Source organism: Pseudophryne corroboree, chromosome 9, assembly GCF_028390025.1.
Source record: "Pseudophryne corroboree isolate aPseCor3 chromosome 9, aPseCor3.hap2, whole genome shotgun sequence".
NCBI classification, from domain to species: domain Eukaryota; kingdom Metazoa; phylum Chordata; class Amphibia; order Anura; family Myobatrachidae; genus Pseudophryne; species Pseudophryne corroboree.
In genome coordinates, this window is record NC_086452.1 from 312,916,657 (window position 1) to 312,935,619 (window position 18,963).

Below are 18,963 nucleotides of genomic sequence, written 5' to 3' on the forward strand. Positions count from 1 at the left end.
GGAATTACGGGATAGTGTCAACACGCTAAAGCAGTCGTTTGACGACATGAGACGGCCGGACAATCAATTAGTGCCTGTCCAGGCGCCTCAAACACCGTCAGGGGCTGTAAAACGCCCTTTGCCTCAGTCGGTCGACACAGACCCAGACACAGGCACTGATTCTAGTGGTGACGGTGACGAATCAACCGTATTTTCCAGTAGGGCCACACGTTATATGATTTTGGCAATGAAGGAGGCGTTACATATAGCTGATACTACAGGTACCACTAAACAGGGTATTATGTGGGGTGTGAAAAAACTACCTATAGTTTTTCCTGAATCAGAAGAATTAAATGAGGTGTGTGATGAAGCGTGGGTTGCCCCCGATAAAAAAATGCTAACTTCAAAGAAGTTATTGGCTTTATACCCTTTCCCGCCAGAGGTTAGGGCGCGCTGGGAAACACCTCCTAGGGTGGACAAGGCGCTCACACGCTTATCAAAACAAGTGGCGTTACCCTCTCCTGAGACGGCCGCACTTAAAGATCCAGCAGATAGGAGGATGGAAAATATCCAAAAAAGTATATACACACATACAGGTGTTATACTACGACCAGCTATAGCGACAGCCTGGATGTGCAGTGCTGGGGTAGCTTGGTCAGAGTCCCTGATTGAAAATATTGATACCCTGGATAGGGACAATGTTTTACTGTCTTTAGAGCAAATAAAGGATGCTTTTCTTTATATGCGTGATGCACAGAGGGATATCTGCACACTGGCATCACGGGTAAGTGCTATGTCCATTTCGGCCAGAAGAAGTTTATGGACGCGACAGTGGTCAGGCGATGCGGACTCAAAACGGCATATGGAAGTTTTGCCGTATAAAGGGGAGGAGTTATTTGGAGTCGGTCTATCGGATTTGGTGGCCACGGCTACAGCCGGGAAATCCACCTTTTTACCTCAAGTCACTCCCCAACAGAAAAAGACACCGACTTTTCAACCGCAGCCCTTTCGTTCCTTTAAAAACAAGAGAGCAAAGGGATATTCATATCTGCCACGAGGCAGAGGAAGGGGGAAGAGACAGCAACAGGCAGCTCCTTCCCAGGAACAGAAGCCCTCCCCCGCTTCTACAAAAGCCTCAGCATGACGCTGGGGCTTCTCAAGCGGACTCGGGGGCGGTGGGGGGTCGTCTTACGAATTTCAGCGCGCAGTGGGCTCACTCGCAGGTAGATCCCTGGATCCTGCAGATAATATCTCAGGGGTACAGGTTAGAACTAGAGACGAATCCACCTCGCCGTTTCCTGAAGTCTGCTTTACCAATGTCCCCCTCCGACAGGGTGACGGTCTTGGAAGCCATTCACAAGCTGTACTCTCAGCAGGTGATAGTCAAGGTACCTCTTTTACAACAAGGAAAGGGGTATTATTCCACTCTATTTGTGGTACCGAAGCCGGATGGCTCGGTAAGACCTATTCTAAATCTGAAGTCCTTGAACCTGTACATAAAGAAGTTCAAGTTCAAGATGGAGTCACTCAGAGCAGTGATGGCGAACCTGGAAGAAGGGGACTTTATGGTATCCTTGGACATCAAGGATGCGTATCTCCACGTTCCAATTTACCCCTCACACCAGGGGTACCTCAGGTTCGTCGTACAGAACTGTCACTATCAGTTTCAGACGCTGCCGTTCGGATTGTCCACGGCACCTCGGGTCTTTACCAAGGTAATGGCCGAGATGATGATTCTTCTTCGAAGAAAAGGCGTATTAATTATCCCATACTTGGACGATCTCCTAATAAGGGCAAGGTCCAGAGAACAGCTAGAGATGGGATTAGCACTGTCTCAAGAAGTGCTAAAACAGCACGGGTGGATTCTGAATATTCCAAAATCCCAGTTAATTCCGACAACACGTCTGTTGTTCCTAGGGATGATTCTGGACACGGTTCAGAAAAAGGTTTTTCTCCCGGAGGAAAAAGCCAAGGAGTTATCCGAGCTTGTCAGGAACCTCCTAAAACCAGGAAAGGTGTCTGTACATCAATGCACAAGAGTCCTGGGAAAAATGGTGGCTTCTTACGAAGCAATTCCATTCGGCAGATTCCACGCAAGAATTTTCCAGAGGGATCTGTTGGACAAATGGTCAGGGTCGCATCTTCAGATGCACCAGCGGATAACCCTGTCTCCAAGGACAAGGGTATCTCTTCTGTGGTGGTTACAGAGTGCTCATCTATTGGAGGGCCGCAGATTCGGCATACAGGATTGGATCCTGGTGACCACGGACGCCAGCCTGAGAGGCTGGGGAGCCGTCACACAAGGAAGAAACTTCCAGGGAGTGTGGACGAGCCTGGAAACGTCTCTTCACATAAACATTCTGGAACTAAGAGCAATCTACAATGCTCTAAGCCAGGCAGAACCTCTGCTTCAGGGAAAGCCGGTGTTGATCCAGTCGGACAACATCACGGCAGTCGCCCATGTGAACAGACAGGGCGGCACAAGAAGCAGGAGTGCAATGGCAGAAGCTGCAAGGATTCTTCGCTGGGCGGAAAATCATGTGATAGCACTGTCAGCAGTGTTCATCCCGGGAGTGGACAACTGGGAAGCAGACTTCCTCAGCAGACACGACCTTCACCCGGGAGAGTGGGGACTTCATCCAGAAGTTTTCCACATGCTGGTAACCCGTTGGGAAAGACCAATGGTGGACATGATGGCGTCTCGCCTCAACAAAAAACTGGACAGGTATTGCGCCAGGTCAAGAGATCCGCAGGCAATAGCTGTGGACGCGCTGGTAACGCCTTGGGTGTACCAGTCGGTATATGTGTTTCCTCCTCTGCCTCTCATACCAAAAGTATTGAGAATTATACGGCAAAGAGGCGTAAGAACTTGGTACCCGGAACTTCAAGAGATGATCACGGAAGATCCGTGGCCTCTACCTCTGAGAAGGGACTTGCTTCAGCAGGGTCCCTGTCTGTTTCAAGACTTACCGCGGCTGCGTTTGACGGCATGGCGGTTGAACGCCGGATCCTAAAGGAAAAAGGCATGCCGGAAGAAGTCATTCCTACTTTGATTAAAGCACGGAAGGAAGTAACCGCGCAACATTATCACCGCATTTGGCGAAAATATGTTGCGTGGTGCGAGGATCGGAGTGCTCCGACGGAGGAATTTCAACTGGGTCGATTCCTACATTTCCTGCAATCAGGATTGTCTATGGGTCTCAAATTGGGATCTATTAAGGTTCAAATTTCGGCCCTGTCGATTTTCTTCCAGAAAGAATTGGCTTCAGTTCCTGAAGTCCAGACTTTTGTTAAGGGAGTGCTGCATATACAGCCTCCTGTGGTGCCCCCAGTGGCACCGTGGGATCTCAATGTTGTTTTGGACTTTCTCAAATCTCATTGGTTTGAACCACTAAATAATGTGGATTTGAAATATCTCACATGGAAAGTGACCATGCTACTAGCCCTGGCTTCGGCCAGGAGAGTGTCAGAACTGGCAGCTTTATCTTACAAAAGCCCATATCTGATTTTCCATTCGGACAGGGCAGAACTGCGGACTCGTCCGCATTTTCTCCCTAAGGTGGTGTCAGCATTTCATCTGAACCAGCCTATTGTAGTGCCTGCGGCTACAAGTGACTTGGAGGACTCCAAGTTACTGGATGTTGTCAGAGCATTGAAAATATATATTGCAAGGACAGCTGGAGTCAGAAAATCTGACTCGTTGTTTATATTGTATGCACCCAACAAGATGGGTGCTCCTGCGTCTAAGCAGACGATTGCTCGTTGGATCTGTAGCACAATCCAACTTGCACATTCTGTGGCAGGCCTGCCACAGCCTAAATCTGTAAAGGCCCACTCCACAAGGAAGGTGGGCTCATCTTGGGCGGCTGCCCGAGGGGTCTCGGCATTACAACTTTGCCGAGCAGCTACGTGGTCAGGGGAGAACACGTTTGTAAAATTTTACAAATTTGATATCCTGGCTGAGGAGGACCTGGAGTTCTCTCATTCGGTGCTGCAGAGTCATCCGCACTCCCGCCCGTTTGGGAGCTTTGGTATAATCCCCATGGTCCTTTCAGGAACCCCAGCATCCACTAGGACGATAGAGAAAATAAGAATTTACTTACCGATAATTCTATTTCTCGGAGTCCGTAGTGGATGCTGGGCGCCCATCCCAAGTGCGGATTATCTGCAATAATTGTACATAGTTATTGTTAACTAATTCGGGTTATTGTTGTAGGGAGCCATCTTTTAGAGGCTCTTCTGTTATCATACTGTTAACTGGGTTTATATCACAGGTTGTACGGTGTGATTGGTGTGGCTGGTATGAGTCTTACCCGGGATTCATAAATCCTTCCTTATTGTGTACGCTCGTCCGGGCACAGTACCTAACTGAGGCTTGGAGGAGGGTCATAGGGGGAGGAGCCAGTGCACACCACCTGATCGTAAAGCTTTACTTTTGTGCCCTGTCTCCTGCGGAGCCGCTATTCCCCATGGTCCTTTCAGGAACCCCAGCATCCACTACGGACTCCGAGAAATAGAATTATCGGTAAGTAAATTCTTATTATATGTGTGTATGTGTATATATATATATATATATATATATGTATATACGCATATACGCAATTATACCTAATTACTGCGCTGGTGCGGCAGCCCTCTAATTCGATCCTCCTGTTAGTGAGGACCATACAAAACAACACCTCCAGCAAATTGAATCAGAGGGCGCTCTCAATCACTTAAACTGGTTACCAACTAAAAATTGACCAAATGATTATGGCTTTACACAATTTATTAAAAGCAAAGTATTGCCCAATCTAGACAGAGGTAACCCTTTTTCACAATTACAGATCACAATATATGTCAAATGTACAATAGTGTAGGGATTCTTTTCTCTCTGTCTTCAACCCTGACGCGTTTCGTCCTTCGTGGACTTCTTCAGAGGGATGGTCAACACAGCTGGTAAAACATACATATTATAATGTATAAACAAAAATATACATATTACAATTTAACAATAACAATTAAAATACATAAATTTTATACTTATTAGAAAATTGTTAAACTAAAATACTAGATATTCAATAGATCGAGCAGGAGATGAGGATGTTCCATACTAGCTGGTCAGAGAACATATGCAGGAGAGTGACATATTGTGTAACTTCACTATACATGCAGTGTGTTATTTTACTACACCGTTCCATAGGGATAAGATGATAATAACAAATTACATGAAGATGAAAGATTCCATAAAGTACATACCAAATGGTCAGTCCATGAAGCAACCATATATGAATTCAATGGGTTGAAACACTCTAATGCTCAATAGTGTTGAACACTTTCTACAAAACAATATGTTATAACTATGTTACATTCCCTTCTCATAGAAAAAGTACCATTATGCACTCAGCATATATATTACTTACAGACTAAATTAGCAATGGACCTCTTTCCAAAAAACACGCTGGTCCAAATGGTATATGGGTAAATATCCTATACATAGAGAGAGAAATTCTTTATTAAAAAAAAATAATAAAAAAAAAACCTTCTCTATGTCTAAATACAATTGGAAACACTCAATAATTTTAGCAAGACTAATTTGCAAAGTCATTATACATACCCACTTTGGGTGAGCCTCAAAATAATGATGTGTGAGAGAAATAGGCAACCTGAAAATCATTAATTGATATAATCTATTAGGGTGGATTTTTTTTTTTTTAATTATTATTATTTTTCTCTCCCTTTTTCCTCCTTTTCCCCTTCTATCCAATTTTACTAATTGATTAGAATTAAATAAACTACTATTAATTAGATTCTCATAATAAAAATAAATATAAATTGAAAAAAGGGGACCAAGTCCTATACTTACAGATACAGCAGTAGTTCCTATGTGCTCTCCCAAGTGCAACTGACTGACTGTGTGAATGGTGGGGCATTATATACCACTAACCACTCCCACTGAAGAATGATGGCCAATCAAAATTTTTTTTTTTTTTTTGTAAATTAACAATCTGCCAGCTCAATTGGAGACAACACAGGAACATAGGAATAAGTAAATTTCTCTATCGTCCTAGTGGATGCTGGGGTTCCTGAAAGGACCATGGGGAATAGCGGCTCCGCAGGAGACAGGGCACAAAAAGTAAAGCTTTTCCAGATCAGGTGGTGTGCACTGGCTCCTCCCCCTATGACCCTCCTCCAGACTCCAGTTAGATTTTTGTGCCCGGCCGAGAAGGGTGCAATCTAGGTGGCTCTCCTAAAGAGCTGCTTAGAAAAAGTTTAGCTAGGTTTTTTATTTTACAGTGATTCCTGCTGGCAACAGGATCACTGCAGCGAGGGACTGAGGGGAGAAGGAGTCAACTCACCTGCGTGCAGGATGGATTGGCTTCTTGGCTACTGGACATCAAGCTCCAGAGGGACGATCACAGGTACAGCCTGGATGGTCACCGGAGCCGCGCCGCCGGCCCCCTTGCAGATGCTGAAGTCAGAAGAGGTCCAGAATCGGCGGCTGAAGACTCCTGCAGTCTTCTAAAGGTAGCGCACAGCACTGCAGCTGTGCGCCATTTTCCTCTCAGCACACTTCACACGGCAGTCACTGAGGGTGCAGGGCGCTGGGAGGGGGGCGCCCTGGGAGGCAAATGTAACCTATATAAAGGCTAAAAATACCTCACATATAGCCCCCAGAGGCTATATGGAGATATTTAACCCCTGCCTAATTTCTCTAAATAGCGGGAGACGAGCCCGCCAGAAAAGGGGCGGGGCCTATCTCCTCAGCACACGGCGCCATTTCCTCTCACAGCTCCGCTGGTCAGGACGGCTCCCAAGTCTCTGCACTGCACTACAGAAACAGGGTAAAACAGAGAGGGGGGGCAAATTTATGGCGATATTTTGATATAACAAAGCAGCTATAAGGGAGCACTTATTATAAGGCTATCCCTGATATATATATATATAGCGCTTTTGGTGTGTGCTGGCAAACTCTCCCTCTGTCTCCCCAAAGGGCTAGTGGGTCCTGTCTTCGTTAGGAGCATTCCCTGTGTGTCTGCTGTGTGTCGGTACGTGTGTGTCGACATGTATGAGGACGATATTGGCGTGGAGGCGGAGCAATTGCCAAATATGAGGATGTCACCCCCTAGGGAGTCGACACCAGAATGGATGCCTTTATTTATGGAACTACGGGATAGTGTCAACACGCTAAAGCAGTCGTTTGACGACATGAGACGGCCGGACAATCAATTAGTGCCTGTCCAGGCGACTCAAACACCGTCAGGGGCTGTGAAACGCCCTTTGCCTCAGTCGGTCGACACAGACCCAGACACAGGCGATGACTCCAGTGGTGACGGTGACGAATCAACCGTATTTTCCAGTAGGGCCACACGTTATATGATTTTGGCAATGAAGGAGGCGTTACATTTAGCTGATACTACAGGTACCACTAAACAGGGTATTATGTGGGGTGTGAAAAAACTACCTATAGTTTTTCCTGAATCAGAAGAATTAAATGACGTGTGTAATGAAGCGTGGGTTGCCCCTGATAAAAAGCTGATAATTTCAAAGAAATTATTGGCATTATACCCTTTCCCGCCAGAGGTTAGGGAGCGCTGGGAAACACCTCCTAGGGTGGACAAGGCGCTAACACGCTTATCTAAACAAGTGGCGTTACCCTCTCCTGAGACGGCCGCACTTAAAGATCCATCAGATAGGAGGATGGAAAATATCCAAAAAAGTATATACACACATGCAGGTGTTATACTACGACCAGCTATAGCGACTGCCTGGATGTGCAGTGCTGGGGTAGTTTGGTCAGAGTCCCTGATTGAAAATATTGATACCCTGGACAGGGACAATATTTTACTGTCGTTAGAACAAATAAAGGATGCATTTCTTTATATGCGTGATGCACAGAGGGATATCTGCACACTGGCATCACGGGTAAGTGCTATGTCCATTTCGGCCAGAAGAACTTTATGGACGCGACAGTGGACAGGCGATGCGGACTCAAAACGGCATATGGAAGTTTTGCAGTATAAAGGGGAGGAGTTATTTGGAGTCGGTCTATCAGATTTGGTGGCCACGGCTACAGCCGGGAAATCCACCTTTCTACCTCAAGTCACTCCCCAACAGAAAAAGGCACCGACCTTTCAACCGCAGCCCTTTCGTTCCTTTAAAAATAAGAGAGCAAAGGGCTATTCATATCTGCCACGAGGCAGAGGTCGAGGGAAGAGACAGCAACAGGCAGCTCCTTCCCAGGAACAGAAGCCCTCCCCGGCTTCTACAAAAGCCTCAGCATGACGCTGGGGCTTCTCAAGCGGACTCGGGGACGGTGGGGGGTCGTCTCAAAAATTACAGCGCGCAGTGGGCTCACTCGCAAGTAGATCCCTGGATCCTGCAGATAATATCTCAGGGGTACAGGTTGGAATTAGAGACAGATCCACCTCGCCGTTTCCTGAAGTCTGCTTTACCAACGTCCCCCTCCGAAAGGGAGACGGTTTTGGAAGCCATTCACAAGCTGTACTCTCAGCAGGTGATAGTCAAGGTACCTCTTCTACAACAAGGGAAGGGGTATTATTCCACTCTTTTTGTGGTACCGAAGCCGGATGGCTCGGTAAGGCCTATTCTAAATCTGAAGTCCTTGAACCTGTACATAAAGAAGTTCAAGTTCAAGATGGAGTCACTCAGAGCAGTGATAGCGAACCTGGAAGAGGGGGACTTTATGGTATCCTTGGACATCAAGGATGCGTATCTCCACGTTCCAATTTACCCCTCACACCAGGGGTACCTCAGGTTCGTTGTACAAAACTGTCACTATCAGTTTCAGACGCTGCCGTTCGGATTGTCCACGGCACCTCGGGTCTTTACAAAGGTAATGGCCGAGATGATGATTCTTCTTCGAAGAAAAGGCGTATTAATTATCCCATACTTGGACGATCTCCTAATAAGGGCAAGGTCCAGAGAACAGCTAGAGATGGGATTAGCACTGTCTCAAGAAGTGCTAAAACAGCACGGGTGGATTCTGAATATTCCAAAATCCCAGTTAATGCCGACAACTCGTCTGCTGTTCCTAGGGATGATTCTGGACACGGTTCAGAAAAAGGTTTTTCTCCCGGAGGAAAAAGCCAAGGAGTTATCCGAGCTTGTCAGGAACCTCCTAAAACCAGGAAAGGTGTCTGTACATCAATGCACAAGAGTCCTGGGAAAAATGGTGGCTTCTTACGAAGCAATTCCATTCGGCAGATTCCACGCAAGAATTTTCCAGAGGGATCTGTTGGACAAATGGTCAGGGTCGCATCTTCAGATGCACCTACGGATAACCCTGTCTCCAAGGACAAGGGTGTCTCTTCTGTGGTGGTTGCAGAGTCCTCATCTATTGGAGGGCCGCAGATTCGGCATACAGGATTGGATCCTGGTGACCACGGACGCCAGCCTGAGAGGCTGGGGAGCAGTCACACAAGGAAGAAACTTCCAGGGAGTATGGACGAGCCTGGAAACGTCTCTTCACATAAACATATTGGAACTAAGAGCAATATACAATGCTCTAAGCCAGGCAGAACCTCTGCTTCAAGGAAAACCGGTGTTGATCCAGTCGGACAACATCACGGCAGTCGCCCATGTGAACAGACAGGGCGGCACAAGAAGCAGGAGTGCAATGGCAGAAGCTGCAAGGATTCTTCGCTGGGCAGAGAATCATGTGATAGCACTGTCAGCAGTGTTCATCCCGGGAGTGGACAACTGGGAAGCAGACTTCCTCAGCAGACACGATCTTCACCCGGGAGAGTGGAGACTTCATCCAGAAGTCTTCCACATGCTGGTAACCCGTTGGGAAAGACCAATGGTGGACATGATGGCGTCTCGCCTCAACAAAAAACTGGACAGGTATTGCGCCAGGTCAAGAGATCCGCAGGCAATAGCTGTGGACGCGCTGGTAACGCCTTGGGTGTACCAGTCGGTGTATGTGTTTCCTCCTCTGCCTCTCATACCAAAAGTATTGAGAATTATACGGCAAAGAGGCGTGAGAATGATACTAGTGGTTCCGGATTGGCCAAGAAGGACTTGGTACCCGGAACTTCAAGAGATGATCACGGAAGATCCGTGGCCTCTACCTCTAAGGAGGGACTTGCTTCAGCAGGGTCCCTGTCTGTTTCAAGACTTACCGCGGCTGCGTTTGACGGCATGGCGGTTGAACGCCGGATCCTAAAGGAAAAAGGCATGCCGGAAGAAGTCATTCCTACTTTGATTAAAGCGAGGAAGGAAGTAACCGTGCAACATTATCACCGAATTTGGCGAAAATATGTTGCGTGGTGCGAAGATCGGAGTGCTCCGACGGAGGAATTTCAACTGGGTCGATTCCTACATTTCCTGCAATCAGGATTGTCTATGGGTCTCAAATTGGGATCTATTAAGGTTCAAATTTCGGCCCTGTCGATTTTCTTTCAAAAAGAATTGGCTTCAGTCCCTGAAGTCCAGACCTTTGTTAAGGGAGTGCTGCATATACAGCCGCCTGTGGTGCCTCCAGTGGCACCGTGGGATCTCAATGTGGTTTTGGAATTTCTAAAATCTCATTGGTTTGAACCACTAAAAAAGGTGGATTTGAAATATCTCACATGGAAAGTGACCATGCTTCTAGCCCTGGCTTCGGCCAGGAGAGTGTCAGAACTGGCAGCTTTATCTTACAAAAGCCCATATCTGATTTTCCATTCGGACAGGGCAGAACTGCGGACTCGTCCGCATTTTCTCCCTAAGGTGGTGTCAGCATTTCATCTGAACCAGCCTATTGTAGTGCCTGCGGCTACAAGTGACTTGGAGGACTCCAAGTTACTGGACGTTGTCAGAGCATTAAAAATATATATTGCAAGGACAGCTGGAGTCAGAAAATCTGACTCGTTGTTTATATTGTATGCACCCAACAAGATGGGTGCTCCTGCGTCTAAGCAGACGATTGCTCGTTGGATCTGTAGCACAATCCAACTTGCACATTCTGTGGCAGGCCTGCCACAGCCTAAATCTGTAAAGGCCCACTCCACAAGGAAGGTGGGCTCATCTTGGGCGGCTGCCCGAGGGGTCTCGGCATTACAACTCTGCCGAGCAGCTACGTGGTCAGGGGAGAACACGTTTGTAAAATTTTACAAATTTGATACTCTGGCTAAGGAGGACCTGGAGTTCTCTCATTCGGTGCTGCAGAGTCATCCGCACTCTCCCGCCCGTTTGGGAGCTTTGGTATAATCCCCATGGTCCTTTCAGGAACCCCAGCATCCACTAGGACGATAGAGAAAATAAGATTTTACTTACCGATAAATCTATTTCTCGGAGTCCGTAGTGGATGCTGGGCGCCCATCCCAAGTGCGGATTATCTGCAATAATTGTACATAGTTATTGTTAACTAATTCGGGTTATTGTTGAAGGAAGCCATCTTTCAGAGGCTCCGCTGTTATCATACTGTTAACTGGGTTTAGATCACAAGTTGTACGGTGTGATTGGTGTGGCTGGTATGAGTCTTACCCGGGATTCAAAATCCTCCCTTATTGTGTACGCTCGTCCGGGCACAGTACCTAACTGGAGTCTGGAGGAGGGTCATAGGGGGAGGAGCCAGTGCACACCACCTGATCTGGAAAAGCTTTACTTTTTGTGCCCTGTCTCCTGCGGAGCCGCTATTCCCCATGGTCCTTTCAGGAACCCCAGCATCCACTACGGACTCCGAGAAATAGATTTATCGGTAAGTAAAATCTTATTATTATATACTTTCTAGTGAAGAGATAATTCTGTGAATACGTGAGTGTTATACCTAATTTAAGAAATATATAAAATTGACCGGAAGTGACTTTACTGACACCCTTTATGGAGATATAAAATGTTTAGGTGAAATAAATCACAATTTAATATATAAAAATAGGTTTCAAAAACCCTATGAATAACTATTGCACTGTGAGTAATAAGGGCGCCGGTATCACTAATACAAAGATAGAAAGACGAACACCGCGTTTATGCGTTCCACCAAATGAACCGGTAGAACGCCTATTACCCACTTCCGGCGAAAGTAGCACTCGCGCTACTGGTCGGCGGTGGACCGCAAACGTGAGCAGCGGGACACAGCCCAATCCGTGGCCGCTGCTGACATACACAGCGGCCACACATAGGGCACAGAGGGACAGCAGATGCCACTGGAACATAAGTGATTAATACAATATGAACCGATACCAGGCGCTCCTTTTGAACTTCCGGAAGTGACGTTTGCGCTCCACCAACCCGATGGTGGAACGCAATTAGAAAATGAACATACTGTCATCTCTATATAATAATTATGACATAACTAAATAGAGAAAACACACTTGGTGTCTATTATATATATATATATTATAAAATCTGGCTATTTACTGAGTCGTGCAAATTGTCTGTGTTTGTAGTTTGTATTGTCTGTCTGCATAATGAGTAAGGCACCAGCAAAGACTAAAAAGCAATTTCCCTGCCATGTCTGTAAAAGTGTGTTGCCTGATGAATCTACCACATGTACAGTATGTTTTGTGAATTCAGCTACAAATACAATTTCCACTCTGGTTTTAAAGCCAGTTTCATCTCCGGACCCTCCATGGGCTATGCTTGCAAATGTCCTGGTTGGTTTGCAATCAGAATTGGCCGCCACTCGTCAAGAGCGGGAAGCGGCAAGATCTGAGTCTAAGATGAGACCGCTAGAGTTACCGGAGGGGTCTCAATCTTACCAAAAGTCCAAGTCCACCTTGGGTGGAAAGGATAAGTTTCTTTTGTCTTATGATTTGCCAGTTTCTGCTATGCTAGACCTCACTGCGGATGAGGGTGAGGAGGGCGAAATAGACCAGTAGTCAGATAGTGACGATTTTGACAGCCCAGGCATTGATAATCTCATCAGAGCGGTGCGTCAGTCTCTGAAGTGTACAGAAACTGTGGAGCCTCTGACAAATGATGAAGTCTTCTTTACTAAACGACAGATCTCCGATGTGTTTTCCTGTTTCGGAATCTCTTAATAAAATGTTACTAGAAACACGAAAGAATCCGGATAAACGGTTTTCTATACCTCGCAGATTTAAATCAAGTTACCCGTTTCCAGAGTCCATGACGGCTACATGGGAGAATCCGCCATTGGTGGATTCGTCCGTATCTAAACTTACAAAGAAATTAACCATACCAGTACCAGCTGCTACTACGCTTAAAGACCCTTCAGACCGTAAAATAGAAGCTATGCTAAAGTCCATGTATATGGTAGCAGTAGTGCTGCTGAGACCTGGGTTGGTAGGTATTTGGGTAACTAAGGCGCTAATGGTACGGATAAAAGAGCTCAAGTCTGCTCTACAGGACGATCATCTTATACTTCTCGCTGATCAAATCTGGGAAGCTGCTGACTATCTATGTACAGCTTCTACTGACGTCTGTCAGCTCACTTCTCGCCTTTCATCATCGCTAGTTATAGCACGACGAGCACTCTGGCTACGTTCTTGGCAAGCGGAGGCGGAGGTCAAAAAAGGTATAGAGGCGTTACTTTACGGTGGCGAGAAGCTGTTCGGTCCTGAATTGGACAGATGGATTTCTGAGGCTACGGGAGGAAGGTCTGTTTTCTTACCATTGCCTCCAACGGTACCTAGACGCAAATACTCTGGTCCGGCGTTCAAATCCTTTAGACCTCAGTCCTTTCGTGGGCGCGGCAGAGGAGCGGCCACACTTGGTAGAAGAGGTCGGGGACGTGGTTTCCAACAAACCAACACAAGTCGTCAGGACGCTAAGGTCGCCAACAAGCCAGTGGCATGACGGGCTCCCAGCCCATCTCGGATCTCCAATTGTGGGAGCACGCCTTCAGACGTTCCAGGGGGCGTGGCTTCAGACGTCCACAGATGGGTGGATCCGCAATTTAGTGTTAAAGGGTTACAAAATAGAGTTCGATTGTCTTCCGCCAATGCGGTTTTTCAAGACGGGTCTGCCTGTGTCGGACGACAAGAAGGCAGTTCTGCAGATTGCCATTCAGTCTCTGCTGAATGCAGCAGTTTTGATTCCGGTCCCTGTACAACAACAGGGTCAGGGTTATTATTCCAGTCTGTTTGTGGTACCAAAGCCGGATGGCTCGGTCAGGCCAATATTGAACTTAAAAGGTCTCAATCAGTACGTCACTTACCACAGATTCAAGATGGAATCTCTGCGGTCAGTAATTGCAGGTTTAGAGCCACAGGAATTCATGATTGCACTGGATCTCAAAGATGTGACCTTACACATTCCGATTTGGCCACCTCATCAGAGGTTCTTGCGGTTTGCAATACAGCAAGACCATTACCAGTTTCAGGCTCTACTGTTTGGCCTTTCGTCAGCGCCTCGGGTATTCACCAAGGTGATGTCTGTGATGATAGCTCATCTCAGATCCCTGGGAGTAATAATTGTTCCAGTTTTTTGGACGATTTGCTCCATCAAGGCTCCGTCTCAACAGATGCTTCTCCAACAGGCGTTGCTAACATACAATGTACTAGTTCGGCACGGTTGGATAGTCAATTTCAAGAAATCACATCTGATTCCGTCTCAACGACTTTAATTCCTAGGTATGATTCTCGATACGGTAAATCAAAGAATTTACCTACCAGAACAGAAAGTACAGGTCATTCGTCATCTAGTACAATTAGTACTCAAGCCACGCACAGTCTCGGTACATTTGTGCATTCGCCTCTTGGCACAATGGTGGCGGCTTTCGAAGCACTTCAGTTCGGAAGATTTCACTCACGTTCTTTTCAACTAAATGTGCTAGCACAGTGGTCGGGCTCGCAACTGCAGATTCACCACAGGGTGAAGTTGTCGCCACAGGCCAGAGTGTCTCCTCTGGTGGCTCAAAGCACACAATCTAACCGCAGGGAAACTGTTTGGCGCCTGGAATTGGATAATTCTATTGACAGACGCGAGTCTCAGAGGCTGGGGAGCTGTATTTCAAAGTTATCGGCTCCAGGGTCTCTGGGCAGATCATGAAAGATTGCTGTCTATAAATGTCCTGGAACTCCGGGCAGTTTACAATGGGCTACGACAAGCAGTGCACATGCTTCGGTTTCAGACTGTTCAGGTGCAGTCAGACAATGCGATGGCGGTCGCATATATCAACAAGCAAGGAGGAACGAGAAGCCGCATGGCAATGCGGGAAGTAGCTCGGATCCTCAGGTGGGCCGAGTATCACCAAGTGATATTGTCGGCAGTGTTCATTCCGGGTGTGGACAACTGGGAGGCGGATTATCTCAGCCGTCGGGATTTTCATCCAGGAGAATGGGCATTAAATCCAGAAGTGTTTCACATGTTGGTCCAGAGGTGGGGTTACCCTCAGGTGGATCTGATGGCATCTCGCCACAATCGCCAAAAGCCCCAGTATGTGTCCAGAACGAGAGATCCAAAGGCGGTGGCGGTGGATGCTCTCACAATCACATGGCCGTACAGCCTCGTGTATCTGTTTCCGCTGCTCCCTCTGTTGCTAAAATGGATCAAGAGAGAGTACGTCAGTGTCATACTAGTGGCGCCTCTGAGAGCTTGGTTCGCGGATCTCCGCGGACTACTCGCAGACGATCCTTGGCCGCTCCCACTACGTCTGGACCTGTTACAACAGGGTCCGTTCCTTTACCCCGATTTAGCGCGGCTGCGTTTGACAGGGTGGCTGTTGAGACCGCCCTCTTAAGAAGAGAGGGCATTCCAGAATCGGTAATACCAACCATGTTACGAGCTAGGAATCCGGTTACGGCAGCTCATTATTACAGAATCTGGCGTGCCTATATAGGTTGGTGTGAAGCTCGAAAGTTTCCGACATCATCTTTCAAGTTATTCCGTCTTTTGTTATTTCTACAGATGGGGTTAGATGGAGGACTGCGTCCATCCGCACTAAAAGTGCAGATATCTGCGTTGTCAATTTACTTTCAAAGAAAATTGGCTCTATTGCCGTTGGTACACACGTTTCTGCAGGGTGTCCTCAGAGTACAGCCTCCATTCATTCCACCTACAGCGCCATGGGACTTGAATCTGGTTTTAGATTTCTTACAGTCCTTATACTTTGAACCCTTACAACAAGTGGATATTAAATTTCTCACTTGGAAAACAATTTTTCTCTTATCCTTAGCTTCAGCAAGGCGTGTTTCAGATTTGGGTGCCTTGTCGTGCAAGCCACCGTATTTGGTGGTTCATGATGACAGAGCGGAACTTTGGACGAATCCTGCTTTCCTACCAAAGGTGGTGTCATCTTTTCACATCAATCAACCAATAGTAGTTCCTGTGTTAACAGGAGATTCTGAAACGTTGGATGGGGTACGCGCATTACGCGTTTATGTATCCCGAACGTCGACAGTTCGTAAGACGGATACGTTGTTTGTTCTCTATGATGCTGCCAAGATGGGTTGGCCAGCTTCTAAGCAGACCTTATCCAGATGGATTAAATTGGCCATACGTCAGGCTTACCTTCATGCTAGGTTACAGCCGCCTACATCCGTAACAGCTCATTCCACATGTGCTGTGGCAACGTCATGGGCAGCGAGTCGTGGAGCTTCTACGACACAGCTTTGCCGTGCGGCTACATGGTCTTCAGTGCACACGTTTGTGCGCTTTTACAAGTTTGATACGTTTGCGGCATCAGCAGTTCGCTTTGGCCGCTTAGTATTACAGGTGCCAAACAGCTCTCCCGCCCAAGGGGGAAACTTTGGTACGTCCCAAGAGTACTCCAGTGACCCCTATTGGATGAAAAAGAAAATAGGATTTTGGTAATTACCAGGTAAATCCTTTTCTTTGAATCCATAGGGGGCACTGGACGCCCACCCAGAGCAGTTTTACCTGGTTTGGGGTAAGTTCAGTAGATCTTATGGTAACACATTCTCACCGACTGGTTCAAATTATCTAGTTCTAATCGGTTATGGTGTCAACTGTTTAGTTGTCAGTAATGTTGTGTCAACTTTATTGTTGTCCGTTATGTTATATGTAATTCTCCATTGTCAACCTCTCTATAGCTCCTGTTCGGCTCAGTAAAAAACACTGAGGTACTCTGGGATATGGAGGGGAGGAGTAGTTCCAAAATTAATTTATTCAGTGCCTTGTTTCTGTGGAGGCCGTCCATATCCCAAGAGTACTCCAGTGCCCCCTATGGATTCAAAGAAAAGGATTTACCTGGTAAGTACCAAAATCCTATTTTTCCTTCTGTTCCCCCACAGCAAAACAAAACGCCACAATATCAGATGCAGTCCTTTTGGTCGCATAAGTCCAGAAGAGCTCGGAGCTCTTCCTTCCTCGCCAGAGGTAAAGGTAGAGGGAAAAGAATGCCTGCTACGGCTAGTTCCCAGGAGCAGAAGTCCTCCCCGGCTACTACTAAATCCACCGCATGACGCTGGGGGAGTCCGCGCCGTTGGGGACACGTCTTCGTCTCTTCAGCCAGGTCTGGGTTCAGTCAGACGTGGATCCTTGGGCGATGGAAATTGTATCCCAAGGCTACAAGCTGGAATTCGAAGAGGTGCCTCCTCGACGATTTTTCAAATCGGCTTTACCAGCTTCTCCCCCAGAGAGGGAAATAGTTTTAGCTGCAATTCAAAAACTGTGTCAACAGCAAGTGATTATCAAGGTTCCCCTAGTCCAACAGGGGAAGGGGTACTATTCAACTCTGTTTGTGGTCCCGAAACCGGATGGCTCGGTCAGACCCATTCTGAATCTAAAATCCCTAAACCTGTACTTGAAAAAGTTCAAATTCAAGATGGAATCGCTCCGGGCAGTTATCTCCAGCCTGGAAGGGGGGGATTTTATGGTGTCTCTAGACATAAAGGATGCATACCTTCATGTCCCCATATATCCCCCTCATCAGGTGTACCTGAGATTCGCTGTACAGGACTGTCATTACCAGTTTCAGACGTTGCCGTTTGGGCTTTCCTCGGCCCTGAGGATTTTCACCAAGGTAATGGCGGAAATGATGGTGCTCCTGCGCAGGCAGGGAGTCACAATTATCCTGTACTTGGACGATCTCCTGATAAAAGCGAGATCGAGAGATCAGTTTCTAAAAAGCGTGTCGCTCTCCCTGAGAGTGCTGCAGCAGCATGGCTGGATTCTAAATCTACCAAAGTCACAGTTGATTCCAACGATTCGGCTATCTTTCTTAGGCATGATTCTGGACACGGAACAGAAGAGGGTTTTTCTCCCAATGGAAAAAGCCCAGGAACTCCAGAACATGGTCAGGGACCTGCTAAAACCAAAAAGAGTGTCAGTCCATCAATGCACTCGAGTACTGGGAAAAATGGTGGTGACCTACGAGGCCATCCCCTTCGGCAGGTTCCATGCGAGGACGTTTCAGTGGGACCTTCTGGACAAGTGGTCGGGGTCCCATCTACAAATACATCAGAAAACAAGCCTGTCCCCCAGGGCCAGGGTGTCTCTCCTGTGGTGGCTGCAGTGTACTCACCTTCTCGAGGGTCGCAGGTTCAGCATTCAAGGCTGGGTTCTGGTGACCACGGACGTGAGCCTCCGAGGATGGGGAGCAGTCACACAAGGAAGAAATTTTCAGGGACTATGGTCAAGCCAGGAGGCTTGTCTACACCTCAACGTACTGGAATTGAGGGCCATATACAACGGCCTACGACAAGCGGTGAATCTTCTTCGCGGCCTACCGGTGCTGATTCAATCAGACAAGGTCACAGCCGTGGCTCATGTAAACCGCCAAGGCGGGACAAGGAGCAGAGTGGCAATGGCGGAAGCAACCAGGATTCTTCGCTGGGCGGAAAATCACGTAAGCGCTCTGTCAGCAGTCTACATTCCGGGAGTGGACAACTGGGAAGCAGACTTCCTCAGCAGACACGATCTCCATCCAGGAGAGTGGGGACTTCATCAAGAAGTTTTTCTAGAGATAACAAGTCGTTGGGGACTTCCTCAAATAGACATGATGGCGTCACACCTCAACAAGAAGTTTCGGCGATATTGTGCCAGGTCAAAGGACCCTCAGGCAGTAGCAGTAGACGCCCTGGTGACACCATAGGTGTTCCAGTTGGTCTATGTGTTCACCCCTCTTCCTCTCAT

At 47.3% G+C, this 18,963-nt stretch overlaps 1 protein-coding gene and 1 long non-coding RNA gene across 2 annotated transcripts in view; one reads left to right on the forward strand and one right to left on the reverse strand.

Annotated features, from left to right (window-relative positions):
• WBP2NL (WBP2 N-terminal like) overlaps positions 1-18,963 on the forward strand; it is a 127,382-nt gene that overhangs the window by 48,861 nt on the left and 59,558 nt on the right. The gene's annotated exons all lie outside the window — the stretch shown is intronic.
• On the reverse strand, positions 4,741-5,449 carry LOC134958080 (uncharacterized). The gene is made up of 3 exons (XR_010186873.1): positions 5,382-5,449; positions 5,218-5,297; positions 4,741-4,914 (listed from the first exon to the last, which is right to left on the reverse strand). It is a non-coding gene; the product is annotated as an uncharacterized LOC134958080 (long non-coding RNA).